The following is a 27478-nucleotide window of genomic DNA, read 5'->3' on the forward strand; positions in this document are numbered from 1 at the left end:
TAAATACAGTTAGAGAAAGGGATAGAAACACAGTAGGCTTAATGGAATGAATAATGGAACATGTCGCGCACAATAGGACCACGAAAGGTTTTCCTCATTCCCCGTTTCGCATGACGTCATGCGTCAGTGGCAGAAAGGAGGGGGCGGCAGACAGAGAGCGAAGGGGGAGGAGAAACCGCGCAGGCGCAGATCGGCATTTAAAAAATAAAAAAAACCCTAACAGCAGCGTCCACAGTGCAGCAGCGCTCACTGAGGGAGAGGAAGAGAGAGCAGGTTGAACGGATTAAAGGCTTCGGATTCAGTGTCACATCCCAACATCATCAGCACCACAAACCAGGACCACTGGGAAAGAGCATTTAATTAACCGACTCGTTTAGAAATTCACCACCCCCTTAAAACATGTCTGTGGGTAGTGACTTTGGGAACCCCTTAAGAAAATTCAAACTGGTCTTTCTGGGGGAGCAAAGCGGTAAGTAATTCAGAAGCTTTGGGAGAAGTTATCTTCTGTTTGTGTATGATATTCCCTGCTGGGTGTTCACAGGCTAAGTGAAGTTCACTGACCTCTATAAAGCCTACGTGTTTCACTTAGTAGCCTTTAACATGATGGAGAATTGACTACATTTTCTATAGGAAAATGACAAGCTTGTTTTTGGTTATGTCGGTCACAAATAGTCCAGAGATCAGTATACAATGTTCATTATAAAATGTTTATGATGTCAGTCAATGCATTTCATTGTTTGGGATATTTATTGTTTTATGATTACACTTTATGCAAAGCAGGGGCGAAACATGTCGTTTTTTTGCAGTTCAGTTTGACAATAATTTAGAATATTATTAAAACCTAATAATTGCTATGTATGCTACAGTTGTTTTATACATGTGGTGGTGTTATTGTGTCAAGCGCTGTGCTTGGTTTAAAAGAGAGAAATTAAGAATTCTGTGTATTGCATGAGACACACCCAGGCTGCCAGCGTCTGTCGGTGAGAACTTGTGTAGCTGCAGTCACTTCCACTGTAGGCTTCTCTCTCTCTCTCTCTCTCTCTCTGTCTGTCTCTGTCTCTGTCTGTGTCTCTCTGTGTCTCTCTGTGTCTCTGTCTCTGTCTCTCTGTGTCTCTCTCTGTGTCTCTCTCTCTCTCTCTCTCTGTCTTTCTCTCTCTCTCTCTCTCTCTCTCTCTCTCTCTCTCTCTCTGTCTTTCTCTCTCTCTCTCTGTCTCTGTCTCTGTCTCTCTCTCTGTCTCTCTCTCTGTGTCTCTGTCTCTCTCTCTGTGTCTCTCTCTGTGTCTCTGTCTCTGTCTCTCTCTGTGTCTCTGTCTCTCATTCTGTCTCTCATTCTGTCTCTGTCTCTGTCTCTGTGTCTCTGTCTCTCTCTCTGTCTCTCTCTCTGTCTCTCTCTCTGTCTCTCTCTCTGTCTCTCTCTCTGTGTCTCTGTCTCTCTCTCTGTGTCTCTGTCTCTCTCTGTGTCTCTCTCTCATTCTGTCTCTCTCTCTCTCTCTCTCTCTCTCTCTTTCTGCATCTGTCTCTGTCTTTCATTCTGTCTTTCATTCTGTCTGTCTCTCATTCCCTCTGTCTTTCATTCTCTCTCTGTCTCTGTCTCTCATTCTGTCTCTCATTCTGTCTCTCATTCTCTCTCTCTCTGCAGATGATGACTAAGTAATTTGGTCATTTCCATAGTGAAGAGTGTTGTAAAATGGCCCAAAATGAAATAAATATAATTCCATAAAAGGTTATGTTGAATAGATAGACTGATGGCTGTCTGTTTCTATGATGACCAACTTGTCTCTGGCTTATCTTGGCTCAGTTTGTCCCTAACAGGCTCCACTACTCCACCCCCCATGTTATGAGACAACTTATTAAAGCCTTGTTACATCTCATCAGTTAGGGAAACAGGTTTATTCATGGTTGTGATGTCAGACCAGCGCTGTCGTCCCCCCCCCCCCCCCCCCTCAGCTCAAGAGGAAATGCCCCCGTGGAGGGGGGGGGGGGGGGGAGGGGCTGGGTTCAGATCCCGCCCCCAGACCTCAATCTAACCGGCAGCAATCATCTCAAGTCATTCAGTTCCTGTGACCACCCACTCAGCCGCTAATAATAAAAACTTATCGGATCACTTTGCTGTACTCATTCGTTGTAGCTGCCGTCAGGGCTTGTAGCGTGAGTGGAAGTAGAGAGAACGCAGTGGTGACCGTGCTGAATCACTTAAACATGGACTTACTCATAAAAACAGACAGCTCTTTGCTGTATTCTCTGCGTCTCTCTCTAGTCGTGGTAGTCGAGGCGGGTAGACTAGCAGACAGGCGGGTGGACTAGCAGGCAGACGGGTGGACTAGCAGGCAGACGGGTGGACTAGCAGGCAGACGGGTGGACTAGCAGGCAGGCGGGTGGACTAGCAGACAGACGGGTGGACTAGCAGACAGGCGGGTGGACTAGCAGGCAGGCGGGTGGACTAGCAGGCAGAGGCGGGTGGACTAGCAGACAGGCGGGTGGACTAGCAGGCAGGCGGGTGGACTAGCAGGCAGGCGGGTGGACTAGCAGGCAGACGGGTGGACTAGCAGGCAGACGGGTGGACTAGCAGGCAGGCGGGTGGACTAGCAGGCAGGCGGGTGGACTAGCAGGCAGGCGGGTAGATTAGCAGGCAGGCGGGTGGACTAGCAGACAGGCGGGTGGACTAGCAGGCAGGCGGGTGGACTAGCAGGCAGGCGGGTGGACTAGCAGGCAGGCGGGTGGACTAGCAGACAGACGGGTGGACTAGCAGACAGGCGGGTGGACTAGCAGGCAGGCGGGTGGACTAGCAGGCAGGCGGGTGGACTAGCAGACAGGCGGCTGGACTAGCAGGCAGGCGGGTGGACTAGCAGACAGGCGGGTAGACTAGCAGGCAGGCGGGTGGACTAGCAGACAGGCGGGTGGACTAGCAGGCAGACGGGTGGACTAGCAGACCGGCGGGTGGACTAGCAGACCGGGCGGGTGGACTAGCAGACCGGGCGGGTGGACTAGCAGGCAGGCGGGTGGACTAGCAGGCAGGCGGGTGGACTAGCAGGCAGGCGGGTAGATTAGCAGGCAGGCGGGTGGACTAGCAGGCAGGCGGGTAGACTAGCAGGCAGGCGGGTAGACTAGCAGGCAGGCGGGTGGACTAGCAGGCAGGCGGGTAGACTAGCAGACAGGCGGGTGGACTAGCAGACAGGCGGGTGGACTAGCAGACAGGCGGGTGGACTAGCAGGCAGGCGGGTGGACTAGCAGGCAGGCGGGTGGACTAGCAGACAGACGGGTGGACTAGCAGGCAGGCGGGTGGACTAGCAGGCAGGCGGGTGGAGTTGGTTTCACCTTTCCTGCATGTTAAATGTGTTGCCAGAGGAAGCTTCTCCTCCGGGCTGGATAGCTCTTTGGCTCTCTCCTCCACCCTGTTTCCTGAGCTGTGTTGTACAGACCTGGGTACAAACGCGATCTGCATTTTATTACTTGTTTAATGTATTGATAAGCATCTATTAAGACATCGGATGTTAGTACTGTTAAGGCTCTGTTGATTGATGCGGAATTTAAAAACAAATTATGGTTGGGAGAGATGAAGCAACAGGAGTGGCTAATTAGTCTTGTTGCACAGCTGACTGGCTAACTTAGTGTAAATTATACAATTATGTGAATAAACTCAACCAAAATAAGAAGAAACTGTATTTTGAAACTAAGATAAATGATACAAAGTATGATGGAAAATCTTTGGAGTATTTAAAATGAAATTATAGACAGAATCATGAATTCAACTCCATCTGTCATTGAATCAGATGGTTCCATCATTACAAAACCTTTTGATATTGCCAATTATTTTAATTACTATTTAATCTGTAAAGTGGGCCAACTATGGCATGAAAGGTCAACAACAAACAGTGATCCTTCATATTCATGCGTAAAATACCTAATAATGAAAGAAAAAACATTGTCATTTCGAATTTTGTAACGTTAGTGTGGGAGAGGTGGACAAAAAATGGTTGTCCACCAATAAATGAGAAACCTTGTATTTACAACCTAGATGAATCAAATCAAATCAAGCTTTATACAGCACATTTCAGACATGGAATGCAACACAATGTGCTTCAAAGGAGAAAAAAAAACAAATAAAAAAAAACAATGAAAATAAAAGCTGAAATATTAAACAAACATAAGATAAAAAACAAAATAATGACACGAACTGAACAACTAAAAACCACGCAAAGCAAAGCTAAAAATATGTGTTTTAAGATCTCTTTTAAATATGTCCACAGTTTCAGCCCCCCTCAGGTTCTCTGGCAGGCTGGGGGCATAGTAACTAAAGACTGTCTCTCCATGCCTCTTGGTCCCCCTCAGGGTCTCTGGCAGGCTATTCCAGAGGCTGGGGGCATAGTAACTAAAGGCTGGGGGCATAGTAACTAAAGACTATCTCTCCATGCCTCTTGGTCCCCCTCAGGGTCTCTGGCAGGCTATTCCAGAGGCTGGGGGCATAATAACTAAAGGCTGTCTCTCCATGCCTCTTGGTCCTGGGCTTTGGGATAGTTATAAGGCTGTCTCTCCATGCCTCTTGGTCCCCCTCAGGGTCTCTGGCAGGCTATTCCAGAGGCTGGGGGCATAGTAACTAAAGGCTGTCTGTCACGTTCCTGACCTGTTTTCCTTGTTTTTGTATGTGTTTAGTTGGTCAGGGCGTGAGTTGGGGGTGGGCATTCTATGTTATGTGTTTCTATGTTGGGTTAAATGTGTTGCCTGATATGGTTCTCAATTAGAGGCAGGTGTTTGACGTTTCCTCTGATTGAGAACCATATTAAGGTAGGCTGTTCTCACTGTTTGTTGGTGGGTGATTGTTCCTGTGTCTGTGTCCGTTGCACCACACGGGACTGTTTCGTTTGTTCATTCGTTTGGCTAGTCTTTCCTGTTCGTGCGTTCTTCGTGTCTATATGTAAGTTCTTATGTTCAGGTCAGTCTACGTCGTTGGTTTGTTATTTTGTCAATTATCAAGTGTAGTTCGTGTCAGTGTTCGTCTTGTCAAATAAATTCATTATGTCTACATTCAACGCTGCATTTTGGTCCGACCCTTACTCCTCCTCCTCATCCGAGGAGGAGGCATTAGACAGCCGTTACACTGTCTCTCCATGCCTCTTGGTCCCGGGCTTTGGGATAGTTAAAAGGCCAGAGGACCTGAGGGACCTACTGTGTACATAACTTAAAAGCATGTCTGACATGTATTGGGGTGCACAATCGTGTATTGATTTAAAAACCAATAGAAGAATCTTAAAATTAATTCTAAAACTCACCAGTGCAGAGACCTTAAAACCGGTGTAATGTGTGCTCACATTGGCCAACTAGCTGCCGCCGTTGGCCAATGGGAGTCCTAATAAAATTGCCTGTTGCAATGGAACCAATAGAAAAGTCTGAAAGCCCGCCCATCTGACCCTCCGGTAGGCTAAAGTACACACGCAATGTATCTGAAAGATTTCAAATACTATTTGAACCCAGGGCTGGTCCTCTACCCTATTGTCTGTGCTGTGCGGAGGATGGCTCAGCAAGGCGTCTGGCTCTAACTTCTTTGGTCGGTCAAAGCTAAATGGGGGTTTAAATAAGCTGGCAAATCAGCTGAGTTCCTTGCTCAAGTCTGTGTTCCTTGCTCAACCCACGCTTCTTGTGGGTGCCAAGTTGCCCACTCTCAGCCACCTCAGAGTAATCAACAGGGGCATTTTTGGAGTGGTACACAGATTAGCCTACTAGCTCTCTGCATTTAACGTAGAGCACGTAGAGGTTTTGCCCTGGGCAGGTTTGTGTGGTAAGCAGAATCACTACAGTCTGTTTACACAATACTTGTTGTACATCACAAATGGCAAACCTATTCCCTTTATAGTGCACTACTTTTGGCCAGTCCCCAGGATCAAAAATAGTGCACTATAAAGGGAATAGGGTACCATTTACGATGCAGCACACAGTACTTGTAGTGTGAAATACTAAAGCCAAAGTAATCCCTTGTTGCTCGGTTGGTTTCACCTCGAACAAACAGATGGGAATACATTTGGTAGAAGCATTGGCATCTGTCTGTTTTATATTTATTCGTGCTCCACAGAGTTCAACAGCACAGTCTGTACAACATAAAATAGCATTGGCTTTCAAATCTTGCTGAGAGGGAGAGAGAGAGAAAATCGGGTTCTTGGTAATGTCTCTGACAAAAGCCCTTCTCCCCCGGTTGCTCAGTTTGGCCGGGCGACCAGCTCTAGGAAGAGCCTTGGTGGTTCCAAACCAATACAAACTCCAGCACACAATATCCAGGGGGTGAGCACGCTCTGCCACAAAGAGACCGTTTAGTTGGAACAAAGTCAACGTCCCAGAGGGGGAGATGACATTAGTAATGAGACAACGTACTGTTATAACATTAGTAATGAGACAACGTACTGTTATAACATTAGTAATGAGACAACGTACTGTTATAACATTAGTAATGAGACAACGTACTGTTATAACATTAGTAATGAGATGACATTAGTAATGAGACAACGTGCTGTTATAACATTAGTAATGAGACAACGTGCTGTTATAACATTAGTAATGAGACAACGTACTGTTATAACATTAGTAATGAGACAACGTACTGTTATAACATTAGTAATGAGACAACGTACTGTTATAACATTAGTAATGAGACAACGTGCTGTTATAACATTAGTAATGAGACAACGTACTGTTATAACATTAGTAATGAGACAACGTACTGTTATAACATTAGTAATGAGACAACGTACTGTTATAACGTTAGTAATGAGACAACGTACTGTTATAACATTAGTAATGAGACAACGTACTGTTATAACATTAGTAATGAGACAACGTACTGTTATAACATTAGTAATGAGACAACGTACTGTTATAACATTAGTAATGAGACAACGTGCTGTTATAACATTAGTAATGAGACAACGTACTGTTATAACATTAGTAATGAGACAACGTGCTGTTATAACATTAGTAATGAGACAACGTACTGTTATAACATTAGTAATGAGACAACGTGCTGTTATAACATTAGTAATGAGACAACGTGCTGTTATAACATTAGTAATGAGACAACGTGCTGTTATAACATTAGTAATGAGACAACGTACTGTTATAACATTAGTAATGAGACAACGTACTGTTATAACATTAGTAATGAGACAACGTACTGTTATAACATTAGTAATGAGACAACGTACTGTTATAACATTAGTAATGAGACAACGTACTGTTATAACATTAGTAATGAGACAACGTACTGTTATAACATTAGTAATGAGACAACGTGCTGTTATAACATTAGTAATGAGATGACATTAGTAATGAGACAACGTACTATTATAACATTAGTAATGAGACAACGTACTATTATAACATTAGTAATGAGACAACGTACTTTTATAACATTAGTAATGAGACAACGTACTGTTATAACATTAGTAATGAGATGACATTAGTAATGAGACAACGTACTATTATAACATTAGTAATGAGACAACGTACTGTTATAACATTAGTAATGAGACAACGTACTGTTATAACATTAGTAATGAGACAACGTACTGTTATAACATTAGTAATGAGACAACGTACTGTTATAACATTAGTAATGAGACAACGTACTGTTATAACATTAGTAATGAGACAACGTACTGTTATAACATTAGTAATGAGACAACGTACTGTTATAACATTAGTAATGAGACAACGTGCTGTTATAACATTAGTAATGAGATGACATTAGTAATGAGACAACGTACTGTTATAACATTAGTAATGAGACAACGTACTGTTATAACATTAGTAATGAGACAACGTACTGTTATAACATTAGTAATGAGACAACGTACTGTTATAACATTAGTAATGAGATGACATTAGTAATGAGACAACGTACTGTTATAACATTAGTAATGAGACAACGTACTGTTATAACATTAGTAATGAGACAACGTACTGTTATAACATTAGTAATGAGACAACGTACTGTTATAACATTAGTAATGAGACAACGTACTGTTATAACATTAGTAATGAGACAACGTGCTGTTATAACATTAGTAATGAGACAACGTGCTGTTATAACATTAGTAATGAGACAACGTGCTGTTATAACATTAGTAATGAGACAACGTACTGTTATAACATTAGTAATGAGACAACGTACTGTTATAACATTAGTAATGAGACAACGTACTGTTATAACATTAGTAATGAGACAACGTACTGTTATAACATTAGTAATGAGACAACGTGCTGTTATAACATTAGTAATGAGACAACGTACTGTTATAACATTAGTAATGAGACAACGTGCTGTTATAACATTAGTAATGAGACAACGTACTGTTATAACATTAGTAATGAGACAACGTGCTGTTATAACATTAGTAATGAGACAACGTGCTGTTATAACATTAGTAATGAGACAACGTGCTGTTATAACATTAGTAATGAGACAACGTACTGTTATAACATTAGTAATGAGACAACGTACTGTTATAACATTAGTAATGAGACAACGTACTGTTATAACATTAGTAATGAGACAACGTACTATTATAACATTAGTAATGAGACAACGTACTGTTATAACATTAGTAATGAGACAACGTACTGTTATAACATTAGTAATGAGACAACGTACTGTTATAACATTAGTAATGAGACAACGTACTGTTATAACATTAGTAATGAGACAACGTGCTGTTATAACATTAGTAATGAGATGACATTAGTAATGAGACAACGTACTATTATAACATTAGTAATGAGACAACGTACTATTATAACATTAGTAATGAGACAACGTACTGTTATAACATTAGTAATGAGACAACGTACTGTTATAACATTAGTAATGAGATGACATTAGTAATGAGACAACGTACTATTATAACATTAGTAATGAGATAACATTAGTAATGAGACAACGTACTGTTATAACATTAGTAATGAGACAACGTACTGTTATAACATTAGTAATGAGACAACGTACTGTTATAACATTAGTAATGAGACAACGTACTGTTATAACATTAGTAATGAGACAACGTACTGTTATAACATTAGTAATGAGACAACGTACTGTTATAACATTAGTAATGAGACAACGTGCTGTTATAACATTAGTAATGAGATGACATTAGTAATGAGACAACGTACTGTTATAACATTAGTAATGAGACAACGTACTGTTATAACATTAGTAATGAGACAACGTACTGTTATAACATTAGTAATGAGACAACGTACTGTTATAACATTAGTAATGAGATGACATTAGTAATGAGACAACGTACTGTTATAACATTAGTAATGAGACAACGTACTGTTATAACATTAGTAATGAGACAACGTACTGTTATAACATTAGTAATGAGACAACGTACTGTTATAACATTAGTAATGAGACAACGTGCTGTTATAACATTAGTAATGAGACAACGTGCTGTTATAACATTAGTAATGAGACAACGTGCTGTTATAACATTAGTAATGAGACAACGTACTGTTATAACATTAGTAATGAGACAACGTACTGTTATAACATTAGTATGCACCTAGTGTTGTAATGTTAAATTAAATTATGGTCAGAAAGACAAATTCAACTCCATCTTTCATCGAATCAGATGGCTTATTCATCACAAAACCATTTGATGTTGTCAACTATTTTAATGATTGCCCACTTCGCCAATGAAGTAAACTTAGGTAGGAAATGCCAACAATGAACAGTTAGCCATAGTACTCATGCATTAAAAAAACGAATGAAAGAAAAGTATTGTACGTTTTGAATTGTGTTAAGTTAGTGAGGGAGAGTTGGAAAGATCATTGTTATCAATCAATAATGACAAACCTCCTGGCATTGACAACTTCGATGGAAAGCTACCGAGGATAGTAGCGGACTCTCTGACCACTCACATCTGTCATCTTTAGACTGAGTCGAGAGGAAGGTGTTTGTCCTCAGGCCTGGAGGGAAGCAGTGTTTACTGGTTCGAACAGCAGATCTATCAACTTGTTGGCAGCTCTTAGCAAACTGTGGGAAAAGTTTGTGTTTTCAGCTGTGCTAACAATTGCAAAAGAGTTTTCTAATGATCTATTAGCCTTTTTAAATTGATAAACTTGGATTAGCTAACACAATGTGCCATTGGAACACAGGAGTGATGGTTGCTGATAAAGGGCCTCTGTACGCCTATGTAGATATTCCATTAAAAAAATAAAAAAATAAAAAATCCAGCTACCATAGTCATTTACAACAATGTCTACACTGTATTTCTGATCAATTTGGTGTGATTTTAATTGTTTTCTTTCAAAAACAAGGACATTTAAGTGACCAAACTTTTGAAAGATAGTATTTACATATCAGGATTCTCTATCTAGATATATATCTGGATTCTCCTCTCCTCTTAATATTAAGTGGTCTAGCTGAATGTGAAGATAACTGGGGAGTCTTTTTCATTACACATCTCATTCCGAGGCCAGCTCCTTCCCAGCGAACGGAACACAGCAACTTCTCTGATGGATTAGGGGAAGCAGATCCCTGGCAGCTTTGATCTGTTATTGATTAGCTCAGTTTGCCCGGTAATGGGGGGGTGGGGGTAATTGATCATCAGCTTTTAAAGGGAATGGGCTGACAGACCATCCTCTCCCTCCCTCGGCTTGTGGGCTAGCAGTAACACTCTGCCATGGGAGCAGACCTGCTATTACCTCTAGTAAAAGGTGAGGGTATCATGACACAAGGCGAGACCCAGATGCAGACGGTTGGAGTCTTACAATATTTATTAATCCAATAGGGGAAGGCAAGAGAATGGTCGTGGACAGGCAAAAGGGTCAAAACCAGTCCAAAAGGTACCGAAGGGCAGGCAGAATGAAGGTCAGGGCGGGAAAGTAATACAGAGTCAGACGGGTCAAAACCGGGTGGACTATCAAAAAGATAACTGGAAAAACACGCTGGTTGACTTGACTAACATACAACATGAACTGGCACACAGAGACAGGAAACACAGGGATAAATACACTGGGGAAAAATAAGTGACACCTGGAGCGGGTGGAGACAATCACAGGAGAAACAGATCAGGGCGTGACAGGGATGAAATGGGCGGCCTTGGAGAACCGGTCGACTGCTGTCAGATTGACAGTGTTGCCATCAGACGGCGGGAGCCCAGTGACAAAGTCCAGAGATATATGAGACCAGGGATGATGAGGAACCGGTAGTGGCTGCAGGAGGCCAGAAGGAGCTTGCCGTGGAGTCTTGTTTTGCGCACATACAGTGCATGCGGTGACGAAGGCAGAGACGTCCGGGACCATTGTGAGCCACCAGAAACATTGTCGAAGGAAGGCTAGTGTACGACGGGACCGTGGATGACAGGTCAGCCTGGAGGAATGAGCCCATTCTAGGCCCCGGGACCGGACTGGGTTAGGAACAAACAGCCGGTTAGCCGGGCCCCCTTCAGGTCCAGGTTGGGAGCGTTGCACCTTGTGAACCAGGTTCTCAATACCCCAATCCACAGTGGCAGCAAGGCATGAGGTAGGGAGAATGGTTTCGGAGGTTGAGGGTGTGGCAGAGGAACTGTATAGGTGGGAGAGGGCGTCAGGCTTCACATTTTTAGACCCTGGGCGGTAGGAAATGGTCAAGTTAAATCTGGTAAACAGGAGTGGCCCACCGGGCCTGCCTGGAGTTGAGGCGCTTGGCCCAAACGGAGATATTCCAAGTTTTTATGGTCGGGTTCAGACCAGGAATGGCTGTTCTGCTCCTTCCAGTCAGTGCCACCATCGTCACTGCCAGGAGTTCTCGGTTGCCTACATTGTAGTTCCTCTCAGCAGGATTGAGGTGATGGGATAGGGATGAAGCTTCTGGTCCTGGGCAGATCGCTGGGATGGCCCCCACTCCAACATCCGAAGCATCAACTTCCACCACAAATATACGTGAGGGGTCCGGATGGATGAGGATGGGTGCTGTTGTGAAGCAATGCTTCAGGTCCACAAAGGCTTTGTCGACAGCTGGAGACCATTTCAACGGTACCTTCGGGGAGGTGAGTGCCGAGAGGGGGGGCCGACAGGGTGTTGAGGCCCCGATTGAAACGGCGGTAGAGGTTTGCAAAACCCAGGAAACGTTGTAACTTCACCCTGGACGTAGGTTGAGGCCAATCCACCACTGCTTTCACCTTTACAGGATCCATCTGAACATTGCCCTCAGCAATGACACATCCCAGAAAGGTGATTGTAGAGCGGTGGAACTCACACTTCTCGGCTTTCACAAACAGTTGGTTCTCCAGGAGGTGCTGAAGGACCTGTCTGACATTTAAAAAAAAAAAACGAAAGTAAAAGATGCAAAAATGAAACTTAACAACAACTTCTTAGACTTGCTTTCAATGAGAATGACAGATCTATAACTCACATTTCTATGTGCATTTGGGTCAGGTCGTCCAAAAAGTGACATATAGCACCTTCAAAACAAGAGTTGCTTATTTATTTTAGTGCAGAGCACCATGCCGTCTGCTAAGCTCATAGAGGTCATAAGATTCTATGTAATTCTATGGCAAAGCTGCAGGACTAGAGAGGAGCAAGGGGCTCCAGCGCCAGAACACCAAGCAGGAGCCTTAGCCCTCAGTCAGCCAGTCAGTCAATCTGCCAGTCAGTCAGCCAGCTTTATACAGTACCGTTGGATGTACTCCGTGCACCCCTGCTAAGTGAGCGGCATCCCACGTCCCCATGGAATAGCACAGGCATAGGAGCGCGTCCCAAATGGCACCCTATTCCATATGGGTCCTGGTCAAAAGTAGTGCACTAAATTGCGTATAGGATGCCATTTGTGATTACACCAACACACTTCCCACAGGAAGTAGAGAGAGGGATTGAGTCTTTCTCTTTAAGGACTGCGGCGACAGATGAGTTCCGTTCTCTCTTTCACTCCCGTGACGTGTGTGATTCAGTGTTGGTTCTGAGAGCTTTTTAATGTATGAGATGACTAATGGATGGGTTGAGAGAATGGCTAGAGAATGCCTCTGTTCCAAATGGAGCCTTATTCCCTATAAAGTGCACCCCTTTTGACAAGGACCCATAGGAATGATAGGTAGGCAATAAGGTTCCATTTGGGACACAACCATTCTATAGTCATTCTCTAGCCATTCTGTAGTCATTCTCCAGCCATTCTATAGCCATTCTGTAGTCATTCTCCAGCCATTCTATAGTCATTCTCCAGCCATTCTATAGTCATTCTCCAGCCATTCTATAGTCATTCTCTAGTCATTCTCCAGCCATTCTATAGTCATTCTCCAGCCATTCTATAGTCATTCTCCAGCCATTCTATAGTCATTCTCCAGCCATTCTATAGTCATTCTCCAGCCATTCTCCAGCCATTCTATAGTCATTCTCCAGCCATTCTATAGTCATTCTCCAGCCATTCTATAGTCATTCTCCAGCCATTCTATAGTCATTCTCCAGCCATTCTATAGTCATTCTCCAGCCATTCTATAGTCATTCTCCAGCCATTCTATAGTCATTCTCTAGTCATTCTCCAGCCATTCTCCAGCCATTCTATAGTCATTCTCCAGCCATTCTCCAGCCATTCTATAGTCATTCTCCAGCCATTCTCCAGCCATTCTCCAGCCATTCTCTAGTCATTCTCCAGCCATTCTATAGTCATTCTCCAGCCATTCTCCAGCCATTCTCTAGTCATTCTCCAGCCATTCTCTAGTCATTCTCCAGCCATTCTCTAGTCATTCTCCAGCCATTCTATAGTCATTCTCCAGCCATTCTCTAGTCATTCTCCAGCCATTCTATAGTCATTCTCCAGCCATTCTATAGTCATTCTCTAGCCATTCTCTAGCCATTCTCCAGCCATTCTATAGTCATTCTCCAGCCATTCTATAGTCATTCTCTAGCCATTCTCTAGCCATTCTATAGCCATTCTCTAGCCATTCTATAGTCATTCTCTAGTCATTCTCCAGCCATTCTATAGTCATTCTCCAGCCATTCTATAGTCATTCTCCAGCCATTCTCCAGGCATTCTATAGTCATTCTATAGTCATTCTCTAGCCATTCTCTAGTCATTCTCCAGCCATTCTCTAGTCATTCTCCAGCCATTCTATAGTCATTCTCCAGTCATTCTATAGTCATTCTCCAGCCATTCTATAGTCATTCTCTAGCCATTCTCTAGTCATTCTCCAGCCATTCTATAGTCATTCTCCAGCCATTCTATAGTCATTCTCCAGCCATTCTCTAGTCATTCTCCAGCCATTCTCTAGTCATTCTCCAGCCATTCTCTAGTCATTCTCCAGCCATTCTATAGTCATTCTCCAGCCATTCTATAGTCATTCTCCAGCCATTCTCCAGACATTCTATAGTCATTCTATAGTCATTCTCTAGCCATTCTCTAGTCATTCTCTAGCCATTCTCTAGCCATTCTCTAGTCATTCTCTAGTCATTCTCTAGCCATTCTCCAGCCATTCTCCAGCCATTCTATAGTCATTCTCTAGTCATTCTATAGTCATTCTCTAGCCATTCTCTAGTCATTCTATAGCCATTCTCCAGCCATTCTATAGTCATTCTCCAGCCATTCTCTAGTCATTCTCCAGCCATTCTATAGTCATTCTCCAGCCATTCTCTAGTCATTCTCTAGTCATTCTCCAGCCATTCTCCAGTCATTCTCTAGTCATTCTCCAGCCATTCTCCAGCCATTCTCCAGCCATTCTCCAGCCATTCTATAGTCATTCTCCAGCCATTCTCTAGTCATTCTCCAGCCATTCTCTAGTCATTCTCCAGCCATTCTATAGTCATTCTCCAGCCATTCTCTAGTCATTCTCCAGCCATTCTATAGTCATTCTCCAGCCATTCTCCAGCCATTCTCTAGTCATTCTCCAGCCATTCTCCAGCCATTCTATAGTCATTCTCCAGCCATTCTCCAGCCATTCTATAGTCATTCTCCAGCCATTCTATAGTCATTCTCCAGCCATTCTCTAGCCATTCTCCAGCCATTCTATAGTCATTCTCCAGCCATTCTCCAGCCATTCTCCTGCCATTCTCCAGCCATTCTCCAGCCATTCTCCTGCCATTCTCCAGCCATTCTATAGTCATTCTCCAGCCATTCTATAGTCATTCTCCAGCCATTCTCCAGCCATTCTCCTGCCATTCTCCAGCCATTCTCCTGCCATTCTCCAGCCATTCTATAGTCATTCTCCAGCCATTCTCTCAAACCATCCATGTTTCTAGATAGAGGAGGATCAATGTCTGGGATAGAAACAGGGACAAGGGAAACCAGCAGAGTCTGACTAGTCTTATAGCAACAGCCCTGTAGAGGAAGGCTGTCTGTTATTGAGCCCTGTAGAGGAAGGCTGTCTGTTGTTCAGCCCTGTAGAGGAAGGCTGTCTGTTGTTCAGCCCTGTAGAGGAAGGCTGTCTGTTTTTCAGCCCAGTAGAGGAAGGCTGTCTGTTATCCAGCCCTGTAGAGGAAGGCTGTCTGTTACTCAGCCCTGTAGAGGAAGGCTGTCTGTTACTCAGCCCTGTAGAGGAAGGCTGTCTGTTATTGAGCCCTGTAGAGGAAGGCTGTCTGTTATTCAGCCCTGTAGAGGAAGGCTGTCTGTTTTTCAGCCCTGTAGAGGAAAGGCTGTCTGTTATTCAGCCCTGTAGAGGAAAGGCTGTCTGTTATTCAGCCCTGTAGAGGAAAGGCTGTCTGTTATTCAGCCCTGTAGAGGAAGGCTGTCTGTTGTTCAGCCCTGTAGAGGAAAGGCTGTCTGTTATTCAGCCCTGTAGAGGAAAGGCTGTCTGTTTTTCAGCCCTGTAGAGGACGGCTGTCTGTTTTTCAGCCCTGTAGAGGAAAGGCTGTCTGTTATTGAGCCCAGTAGAGGAAGGCTGTCTGTTGTTCAGCCCTGTAGAGGAAGGCTGTCTGTTGTTCAGCCCTGTAGAGGAAGGCTGTCTGTTATTCAGCCCAGTAGAGGAAGGCTGTCTGTTATTCAGCCCTGTAGAGGAAGGCTGTCTGTTATTCAGCCCTGTAGAGGAAGGCTGTCTGTTATTCAGAGGTCTGATTGGTGACTAAGTGGCATCATGTTCAGAGGTCTGATTGGTGACTAAGTGGCATCATGTTCAGAGGTCTGATTGGTGACTAAGTGGCATCATGTTCAGAGGTCTGATTGGTGACCAAGTGACATCATGTTCAGAGGTCTGATTGGTGACTAAGTGGCATCATGTTCAGAGGTCTGATTGGTGACTAAGTGGCATCATGTTCAGAGGTCTGATTGGTGACTAAGTGGCATCATGTTCAGAGGTCTGATTGGTGACCAAGTGGCATCATGTTCAGAGGTCTGATTGGTGACTAAGTGGCATCATGTTCAGAGGTCTGATAGGTGACTAAGTGGCATCATGTTCAGAGGTCTGATTGGTGACCAAGTGGCATCATGTTCAGAGGTCTGATAGGTGACTAAGTGGCATCATGTTCAGAGGTCTGGTTGGTGACTAAGTGGCATCATGTTCAGAGGTCTGATTGGTGTCTATCTGCTGTAGTCTATCTGCTGTTTAGTCTTGATTTTCTCATGTTAGCTGAATGAAATGGGGTTGGTCGGGAAAATGTATCTTTGGATAACCAGACCCCTGTCTTACCCATTCCCCCTCAGGCCCGCCACCTAGGCGCCCACACAGTAGAGGTATTTCTCCCTGCACAAAGTACTTCCCATCTCTGCTACAGTACCTCACCCCTTCTGTCTTCCTCCCTGCCTGCATACAGTACCTCACCCTCTGTCTTCCTCCTTGCCTGCATACAGTACCTCACCCCCTGTCTTCCTCCCTGCCTGCATACAGTACCTCACCCCCTGTCTTCCTCCCTGCCTGCATACAGTACCTCACCCTCTGTCTTCCTCCCTGCCTGCATACAGTACCTCACCCCCTGTCTTCCTCCCTGCCTGCATACAGTACCTCACCCTCTGTCTTCCTCCTTGCCTGCATACAGTACCTCACCCCTTCTGTCTTCCTCCCTGCCTGCATACAGTACCTCACCCCCTGTCTTCCTCCCTGCCTGCATACAGTACCTCACCCCCTGTCTTCCTCCCTGCCTGCATACAGTACCTCACCTTCTGTCTTCCTCCCTGCCTGCATACAGTACCTCACCCTCTGTCTTCCTCCTTGCCTGCATACAGTACCTCACCCTCTGTCTTCCTCCTTGCCTGCATACAGTACCTCACCCCCTGTCTTCCTCCCTGCCTGCATACAGTACCTCACCCTCTGTCTTCCTCCCTGCCTGCATACAGTACCTCACCCTCTGTCTTCCTCCTTGCCTGCATACAGTACCTCACCCCCTGTCTTCCTCCTTGCCTGCATACAGTACCTCACCCTCTGTCTTCCTCCTTGCCTGCATACAGTACCTCACCTTCTGTCTTCCTCCCTGCCTGCATACAGTACCTCACCCTCTGTCTTCCTCCTTGCCTGCATACAGTACCTCACCCTCTGTCTTCCTCCCTGCCTGCATACAGTACCTCACCCTCTGTCTTCCTCCTTGCCTGCATACAGTACCTCACCCTCTGTCTTCCTCCCTGCCTGCATACAGTACCTCACCCTCTTTACTGGCCCTCCATTAATCTGGGAGCACTCTGGGCAAGATGGGTCTTAAATCAAATCAAATTTCTAATTACATTTCATTGGTCACATACACATGGTTAGGAGATGTCATTGCGAGTGTAGCGAAATGCTTATAGTGTAGCGAAATTATCCTGGATGGATGAGAGACAGGGAGAAAGGTTCACATGGCTGAGGACCACAGCAGTGATCAGAGAAACACTCTCCATTCATCACCTTAGTTTAGAGTAGAATATAGTAGAGTAGCCCACATGCCTTTTCACCCTGGGACAGGGTCACGGCTATATGAATCAAAGGGTGTGTCATCAAATCAAATCAATTCAAATTGTATTTGTCACATGCACCTTATACAGTGAAATGCTTACTCACAAGCCCTTAAACCAACAAGACAGTTTTAAGACAAATACCCACAAAAAAAATAAGAAATAAAAGTAACAAATAATTAAAGAGCAGCAGTAAAATAACAGTAGCGAGGCTATACACAGGGTGTTACGGTACAGAGTCAATGTGGAGGCTATAAACAGGGGGTACCGGTACAGAGTCAATGTGGAGGCTATATACAGGGTGTTACGGTACAGAGTCACTATGGAGACTATATACAGGGTGTTACGGTACAGAGTCACTATGGAGGCTATATACAGGGTGTTACGGTACAGAGTCAATGTGGAGGCTATATACAGGGTGTTACGGTACAGAGTCACTATGGAGGCTATATACAGGGTGTTACGGTACAGAGTCAATGTGGAGACTATATACAGGGTGTTACGGTACAGAGTCAATGTGGAGGCTATATACAGGGTGTTACGGTACAGAGTCAATGTGGAGGCTATATACAGGGTGTTACGGTACAGAGTCAATGTGGAGGCTATATACAGGGTGTTACGGTACAGAGTCAATGTGGAGGCTATATACAGGGGGTACCGGTACAGAGTCAATGTGGAGACTATATACAGGGTGTTACGGTACAGAGTCAATGTGGAGGCTATATACAGGGTGTTACGGTACAGAGTCAATGTGGAGGCTATATACAGGGTATTACGGTACAGAGTCAATGTGGAGGCTATATACAGGGTGTTACGGTACAGAGTCAATGTGGAGGCTATATACAGGGGGTACCGGTACAGAGTCAATGTGGAGACTATATACAGGGTGTTACGGTACAGAGTCACTATGGAGGCTATATACAGGGTGTTACGGTACAGAGTCAATGTGGAGGCTATATACAGGGGGTACCAGTACAGAGTCAATGTGGAGACTATATACAGGGTGTTACGGTACAGAGTCACTATGGAGGCTATATACAGGGTGTTACGGTACAGAGTCAATGTGGAGACTATATACAGGGTGTTACGGTACAGAGTCAATGTGGAGGCTATATACAGGGTGTTACGGTACAGAGTCAATGTGGAGGCTATATACAGGGGGTACCGGTACAGAGTCAATGTGGAGACTATATACAGGGTGTTACGGTACAGAGTCAATATGGAGGCTATATACAGGGTGTTACGGTACAGAGTCAATGTGGAGACTATATACAGGGTGTTACGGTACAGAGTCACTATGGAGGCTATATACAGGGGGTACCGGTACAGAGTCAATGTGGAGACTATATACAGGGTGTTACGGTACAGAGTCAATGTGGAGGCTATATACAGGGTGTTACGGTACAGAGTCAATGTGGAGGCTATATACAGGGGGTACCGGTACAGAGTCAATGTGGAGACTATATACAGGGTGTTACGGTACAGAGTCAATGTGGAGGCTATATACAGGGTGTTACGGTACAGAGTCAATGTGGAGACTATATACAGGGTGTTACGGTACAGAGTCAATGTGGAGGCTATATACAGGGTGTTACGGTACAGAGTCAATGTGGAGGCTATATACAGGGTGTTACGGTACAGAGTCACTATGGAGGCTATATACAGGGTGTTACGGTACAGAGTCAATGTGGAGGCTATATACAGGGTGTTACGGTACAGAGTCACTATGGAGGCTATATACAGGGTGTTACGGTACAGAGTCAATGTGGAGACTATATACAGGGTGTTACGGTACAGAGTCAATGTGGAGGCTATATACAGGGTGTTACGGTACAGAGTCAATGTGGAGGCTATATACAGGGTGTTACGGTACAGAGTCAATGTGGAGGCTATATACAGGGTGTTACGGTACAGAGTCAATGTGGAGGCTATATACAGGGGGTACCGGTACAGAGTCAATGTGGAGACTATATACAGGGTGTTACGGTACAGAGTCAATGTGGAGGCTATATACAGGGTGTTACGGTACAGAGTCAATGTGGAGGCTATATACAGGGTATTACGGTACAGAGTCAATGTGGAGGCTATATACAGGGTGTTACGGTACAGAGTCAATGTGGAGGCTATATACAGGGGGTACCGGTACAGAGTCAATGTGGAGACTATATACAGGGTGTTACGGTACAGAGTCAATGTGGAGGCTATATACAGGGTGTTACGGTACAGAGTCAATGTGGAGGCTATATACAGGGGGTACCGGTACAGAGTCAATGTGGAGACTATATACAGGGTGTTACGGTACAGAGTCAATGTGGAGGCTATATACAGGGTGTTACGGTACAGAGTCAATGTGGAGACTATATACAGGGTGTTACGGTACAGAGTCAATGTGGAGGCTATATACAGGGTGTTACGGTACAGAGTCAATGTGGAGGCTATATACAGGGTGTTACGGTACAGAGTCACTATGGAGGCTATATACAGGGTGTTACGGTACAGAGTCAATGTGGAGGCTATATACAGGGTGTTACGGTACAGAGTCACTATGGAGGCTATATACAGGGTGTTACGGTACAGAGTCAATGTGGAGACTATATACAGGGTGTTACGGTACAGAGTCAATGTGGAGGCTATATACAGGGTGTTACGGTACAGAGTCAATGTGGAGGCTATATACAGGGGGTACCGGTACAGAGTCAATGTGGAGACTATATACAGGGTGTTACGGTACAGAGTCAATGTGGAGGCTATATACAGGGTGTTACGGTACAGAGTCAATGTGGAGGCTATATACAGGGGGTACCGGTACAGAGTCAATGTGGAGACTATATACAGGGTGTTACGGTACAGAGTCAATGTGGAGGCTATATACAGGGTGTTACGGTACAGAGTCAATGTGGAGACTATATACAGGGTGTTACGGTACAGAGTCAATGTGGAGGCTATATACAGGGTGTTACGGTACAGAGTCAATGTGGAGGCTATATACAGGGTGTTACGGTACAGAGTCACTATGGAGGCTATATACAGGGTGTTACGGTACAGAGTCAATGTGGAGGCTATATACAGGGTGTTACGGTACAGAGTCACTATGGAGGCTATATACAGGGTGTTACGGTACAGAGTCAATGTGGAGACTATATACAGGGTGTTACGGTACAGAGTCAATGTGGAGGCTATATACAGGGTGTACCGGTACAGAGTCAATGTGGAGGCTATATACAGGGTGTTACGGTACAGAGTCAATGTGGAGGCTATATACAGGGTGTTACGGTACAGAGTCAATGTGGAGGCTATATACAGGGTGTTACGGTACAGAGTCAATGTGGAGGCTATATACAGGGTGTTACGGTACAGAGTCAATGTGGAGACTATATACAGGGTGTTACGGTACAGAGTCAATGTGGAGACTATATACAGGGTGTTACGGTACAGAGTCAATGTGGAGGCTATATACAGGGTGTACCGGTACAGAGTCAATGTGGAGGCTATATACAGGGTGTTACGGTACAGAGTCAATGTGGAGGCTATATACAGGGTGTTACGGTACAGAGTCAATGTGGAGGCTATATACAGGGTGTTACGGTACAGAGTCAATGTGGAGGCTATATACAGGGTGTTACGGTACAGAGTCAATGTGGAGGCTATATACAGGGTGTTACGGTACAGAGTCAATGTGGAGGCTATATACAGGGTGTTACGGTACAGAGTCAATGTGGAGACTATATACAGGGTGTTACGGTACAGAGTCAATGTGGAGACTATATACAGGGTGTTACGGTACAGAGTCAATGTGGAGGCTATATACAGGGTGTACCGGTACAGAGTCAATGTGGAGGCTATATACAGGGTGTTACGGTACAGAGTCAATGTGGAGGCTATATACAGGGTGTTACGGTACAGAGTCACTATGGAGGCTATATACAGGGTGTTACGGTACAGAGTCAATGTGGAGGCTATATACAGGGTGTTACGGTACAGAGTCAATGTGGAGGCTATATACAGGGTGTTACGGTACAGAGTCAATGTGGAGGCTATATACAGGGTGTTACGGTACAGAGTCAATGTGGAGGCTATATACAGGGTGTTACGGTACAGAGTCACTATGGAGGCTATATACAGGGTGTTACGGTACAGAGTCACTATGGAGGCTATATACAGGGTGTTACGGTACAGAGTCACTATGGAGGCTATATACAGGGTGTTACGGTACAGAGTCAATGTGGAGGCTATATACAGGGTGTTACGGTACAGAGTCAATGTGGAGGCTATATACAGGGTGTTACGGTACAGAGTCAATGTGGAGGCTATATACAGGGTGTACCGGTACAGAGTCAAAGTGGAGGCTATATACAGGGTGTTACGGTACAGAGTCAATGTGGAGGCTATATACAGGGTGTTACGGTACAGAGTCAATATGGAGGCTATATACAGGGTGTTACGGTACAGAGTCACTATGGAGGCTATATACAGGGTGTTACGGTACAGAGTCACTATGGAGGCTATATACAGGGTGTTACGGTACAGAGTCAATATGGAGGCTATATACAGGGTGTTACGGTACAGAGTCAATGTGGAGGCTATATACAGGGTGTTACGGTACAGAGTCACTATGGAGGCTATATACAGGGTGTTACGGTACAGAGTCAATGTGGAGGCTATATACAGGGGGTTACGGTACAGAGTCAATGTGGAGGCTATATACAGGGTGTTACGGTACAGAGTCACTATGGAGGCTATATACAGGGTGTTACGGTACAGAGTCAATGTGGAGGCTATATACAGGGTGTTACGGTACAGAGTCAATGTGGAGGCTATATACAGGGTGTTACGGTACAGAGTCAATGTGGAGGCTATATACAGGGGGTACCGGTACAGAGTCAATGTGGAGGCTATGTACAGGGTGTTATGGTACAGAGTCAATGTGGAGGCTATTTACAGGGTGTTACGGTACAGAGTCACTGTGGAGGCTATATACAGGGTGTTACGGTACAGAGTCAATGTGGAGGCTATATACAGGGTGTTACGGTACAGAGTCAATGTGGAGGTTATATACAGGGTGTTACGGTACAGAGTCAATGTGGAGGCTATATACAGGGTATTACGGTACAGAGTCAATGTGGAGGCTATATACAGGGTATTACGGTACAGAGTCAATGTGGAGGCTATCTACAGGGTGTTACGGTACAGAGTCAATGTGGAGGCTATATACAGGGTATTACGGTACAGAGTCAATGTGGAGGCTATATACAGGGGGTACCGGTACAGAGTCAATGTGGAGGTTATATACAGGGGGTACCGGTACAGAGTCAATGTGGAGGCTATATACAGGGGGTACCGGTACAGAGTCAATGTGGAGGTTATATACAGGGGGTACCGGTACAGAGTCAATGTGGAGGTTATATACAGGGGGTACCGGTACAGAGTCAATGTGGAGGCTATATACAGGAAGTACCGGTACAGAGTCAATGTGTAGGCTATATACAGGGGGTACCGGTACAGAGTCAATGTGGAGGCTATAAACAGGGGGTACCGGTACAGAGTCAATGTGGAGGCTATATACAGGGGGTACTGGTACAGAGTCAATGTGGAGGCTATATACAGGGTGTTACGGTACAGAGTCACTGTGGAGGCTATATACAGGGTGTTACGGTACAATGTGGAGGCTATATACAGGGGGTACTGGTACAGAGTCAATGTGGAGGCTATATACAGGGGGTACCGGTACAGAGTCAATGTGGAGGCTATATACAGGGGGTTACGGTACAGAGTCAATGTGCGGGGGCATCGGTTAGTCGAGGTAATATGTACATGTACGGTAGGTAGAGTTAAAGTGACTATGCATAGATAATAACAGAGAGTAGCAGCAGCGTAAAAGGGGAGGGCAATGCAAATAGTCTGGGTAGCCATTTGATTAGATGTTCAGGAGTCTTATGGCTTGGGGGTAGAAGCTGTTTAGAAGCCTCTTGGACCTAGACATGGCGCTCCGGTAGCGTTAGCCGTGTGGTAGCAGAGAGAACAGTCTATGACTAGGGTGGCTGGAGTCTTTGACAACTTTTAGGGCCTTCCTCTGACATAGAGGTCCTGAATGGCAGGAACCTTGGCCCCAGTGATGTACTGGGCCGTACGCACTACCCTCTGTAGTGCCTTGCGGTCGGAGGCCGAGCAGTTGCCATACCAGGCCGTGATGCAACCCGTCAGGATGCTCTCGATGGTGCAGCTGTAGAACCTTTCGAGGATCTGAGGACCCATGCCAAATCTTTCACAGTCTCCTGAGGGGGAATATGTTTTGTCGTGCCCTCTTCACAACTGTCTTGGTGTGCTTGGACCATGTTAGTTTGTTGGTGATGTGGACACGACGGAACTTGAGGCTCTCAACCTGCTCCACTACAGCCCCGTCAATGAGAATGGGGGCGTGCTCGGTCCTACTTTTCCTGTAGTCCACAATCTCCTTTGTCGTGATCACGTTGAGGGAGAGGTTGTTGTCCTTGCACCACACGGTCATGTCTGTAGTCAATGAATAGCATTCTCACATAGGTGTTTCTCTTGTCCATGTGGGAAAGGGCAGTGTGGAGTGCCATAGAGATTGCATCATCTGTGGATCTGTTGGGGTGGTATGCAAATTGGAGTGGGTCTAGGGTTTCTGGGATAATGGTGTTGATGTGAGCCATGGCCAGCCTTTCAAAGCACTTCCTGGCTACAGACGTGAGTGCTACGGGTCGGTAGTCATTTAGGCAGGTTACCTTAGTGTTCTTGGGCACAGGGACTATGTTGGTCTGCTTGAAACATGTTGGTATTACAGACTCAGAAAGGGAGAGGTTGAAAATATCTGTGAAGACACCTGCCAGTTGGTCAGCGCAAGCTCTGAGTACACGTCCTGGTAATCCATCTGGCCCTGCGGCCTTGTGAATGTTGACCTGTCTAAAGGTCTTACCCACATCGGCTGCGGAGAGCGTGATCACACAGTCGTCTGGAACAGCTGATGCTCTCATGCATGTTTCAGTGTTACTTGTCTTTAAGCGAGCATAGAAATGATTTAGCTCGTCTGGGAGGCTCGTGTCACTGGGCAGCTCTCAGCTGTGCTTCCCTCTGTAGTCTAATAGTTTGTAAGCCCTGCCACATCCGACGAGCGTCGGAGCCGGTGTAGTACGATTCGATCTTAGTCCTCTATTGACGCTTTGGCTGTTTGATGGTTCGTCAGAGGGTAATAGCGGGACTTCTTATAATCTTCTGGGTTAGAGTTCCGGCACCCTATTCCCTTTATAGTACACTACTGTTGGCCCTGGCACCATTTGGTACACAGCCTGAGAGGGAACCAGCCAGGAAGGCTGTATAGAGAGAGATACCCTTTGGCTACCACACACAGCTGTGTTCAAACTACTTGACTGTTATAAGTCGTTACTATGCCAATACAATGTTGTTGTTGTCACGTCAGGCTGGTTTCCCCGTGGATAGAGAAGAGGTATATGTTTTTTTAAGGACGCTGAAGAAAGCTGTGTTTTCTCTCCTTTGTTTATCTCTCTGTTCTGCTGTCTGTTTCCACAAGCTGTGGACTACAGAGATGAATGACACTTAATAATAAATACATTTTCTGCTCCAGAATACCTGTGGATTGACCTTTTATTCTTCACAAACTACAATTCAATTAGAGTCTCCTGTTGTTGGCTGGGATGCTGCACTTGCTCCCAGGCACCAATACAGGTCATTGTCTTACATCAGAAAATACTATAGTATACTACTATGGTACAAATAATATAGTATACTACTATGGTACAAATATTATAGTATACTACTATGTCAGTCATCCAGTCATCCAGTCAGTGAATCAGTCATCCAGTCAGTGAATCAGTCAGCCAGTCAGTCAGCCAGCCAGTTAGTGAATCAGTCATCCAGTTAGTGAATCAGTCAGTCAGCCAGTCAGTCATCCAGTCAGTGAATCAGTCATCCAGTTAGTGAATCAGTCAGCCAGTCATCCAGTCAGTGAATCAGTCATCCAGTCAGCCAGCTAGCCAGTCATCCAGTCAGTGAATCAGTCAGCCTGCCAGCCAGCGAGTTAATCAGCCAGCCAGTCAGTGAGCCAGTAAGTCAGTCAGTCAGTCAGCCAGCCAGTTAGTCATCCAGCCAGTTAGTCATCCAGCCAGCCAGTCAGCCAGCCAGTCAGCCAGCCAGCCAGCCAGCCAGTCAGTGAGCCAGTAAGTCAGTTAGTTAGTCATCCAGCCAGCCAGTCAGCCAGCCAGTCAGTGAGCCAGTAAGTCAGATAGTTAGTCATCCAGCCAGCCAGCCAGCCAGCCAGCCAGCCAGTCAGTGAGCCAGTAAGTCAGTTAGTTAGTCATCCAGCCAGCCGGTCAGCCAGTAAGTCAGTCAGCCAGCCAGCCAGTCAATGACCCAGTAAGTCAGTTAGTTAGTTATCCAGCCAGTCAGTGAGCCAGTAAGTCAGTCAGCCAGTCAGTCATCCAGCCAGCCAGTCAGTCAGCCAGCCAGTCAACCAGCCTGCCAGCCAGCGAGTTAATCAGCCAGCCAGTCAGTCAGTCAGCCAGTCATTAAAGGTTTGGGAGGGGTAATGCGAGGCAGGACCGTGACTGGACAGACCTCTGACACCAATTACAGATACATTTTAGGACAGACACTGCTGTGATGGGATTCATGGGATGGAACTAAAACATTGACATCATCTAGTTCCATTTAATGAGAAATGAGAAGTTATCCTGTTAACAAGGAGGTAGATGGAGATGTTGTGGGTCTGTCTGGTGAACTACACCTAACAGACCAGCCACCACTCGTTGGTAATACGACTCGGAAGACAAACAAGCTAAACTAGACTACCTCCCTGCACAGATGCATTTGGTAGTGTTTTCTCTGACAGTACCCTCTCTCTGACAGAAGGACACATGGGAAGGTTTCTCTGACAGTACCCTCTCTCTGACAGAAGGACTCATGGGAAGGTTTCTCTGACAGTACCCTCTCTCTGACAGAAGGACTCATGGGAAGGTTTCTCTGACAGTACCCTCTCTCTGACAGAAGGGCTCATGGGAAGGTTGCTCTGACAGTACCCCTCTCTGACAGAAGGGCTCATGGGAAGGTTGCTCTGACAGTACCCCTCTCTGACAGAAGGACACATGGGAAGGTTGCTCTGACAGTACCCTCTCTCTGACAGAAGGACAGATGGGAAGGTTGCTCTGACAGTACCCTCTCTCTGACAGAAGGACACATGGGAAGGTTGCTCTGACAGTAACATCTCTCTGACAGAAGGACAGATGGGAAGGTTGCTCTGACAGTACCCTCTCTCTGACAGAAGGACACATGGGAAGGTTGCTCTGACAGTAACCTCTCTCTGACAGAAGGACACATGGGAAGGTTGCTCTGACAGTACCCTCTCTCTGACAGAAGGACACATGGGACGGCTGTGAGTGGCAGGGGGGATTGAGATACCTACAGTAGCTAGACTTTTCATCATATTGACAGCTAGAATTCAAATAGCCCAGGTCTCTGAAAGGACCTTTGTGGTTTTCGTGTAGTTGCACTCCTGTTACCTTGGCAGTCCTGATGGACACCCCTGTTACCATGGCAGTCCTGATGGACACCCCTGTTACCCTGGCAGTCCTGATGGACACCCCTGTTACCCTGGCAGTCCTGATGGACACCCCTGTTACCATGGCAGTCCTGACG

General features: G+C 45.4%; 1 pseudogene; it reads left to right on the plus strand.

The window, feature by feature from the left end:
• Positions 1–399: 399 nt before the first annotated feature.
• The window catches only part of LOC120053334, a 137403-nt pseudogene continuing 110324 nt past the window's right edge, over positions 400–27478 (plus strand).

This window comes from Salvelinus namaycush, chromosome 9 (assembly GCF_016432855.1).
Source record: "Salvelinus namaycush isolate Seneca chromosome 9, SaNama_1.0, whole genome shotgun sequence".
In the NCBI taxonomy this organism is placed as follows: Eukaryota; Metazoa; Chordata; class Actinopteri; order Salmoniformes; family Salmonidae; genus Salvelinus; species Salvelinus namaycush.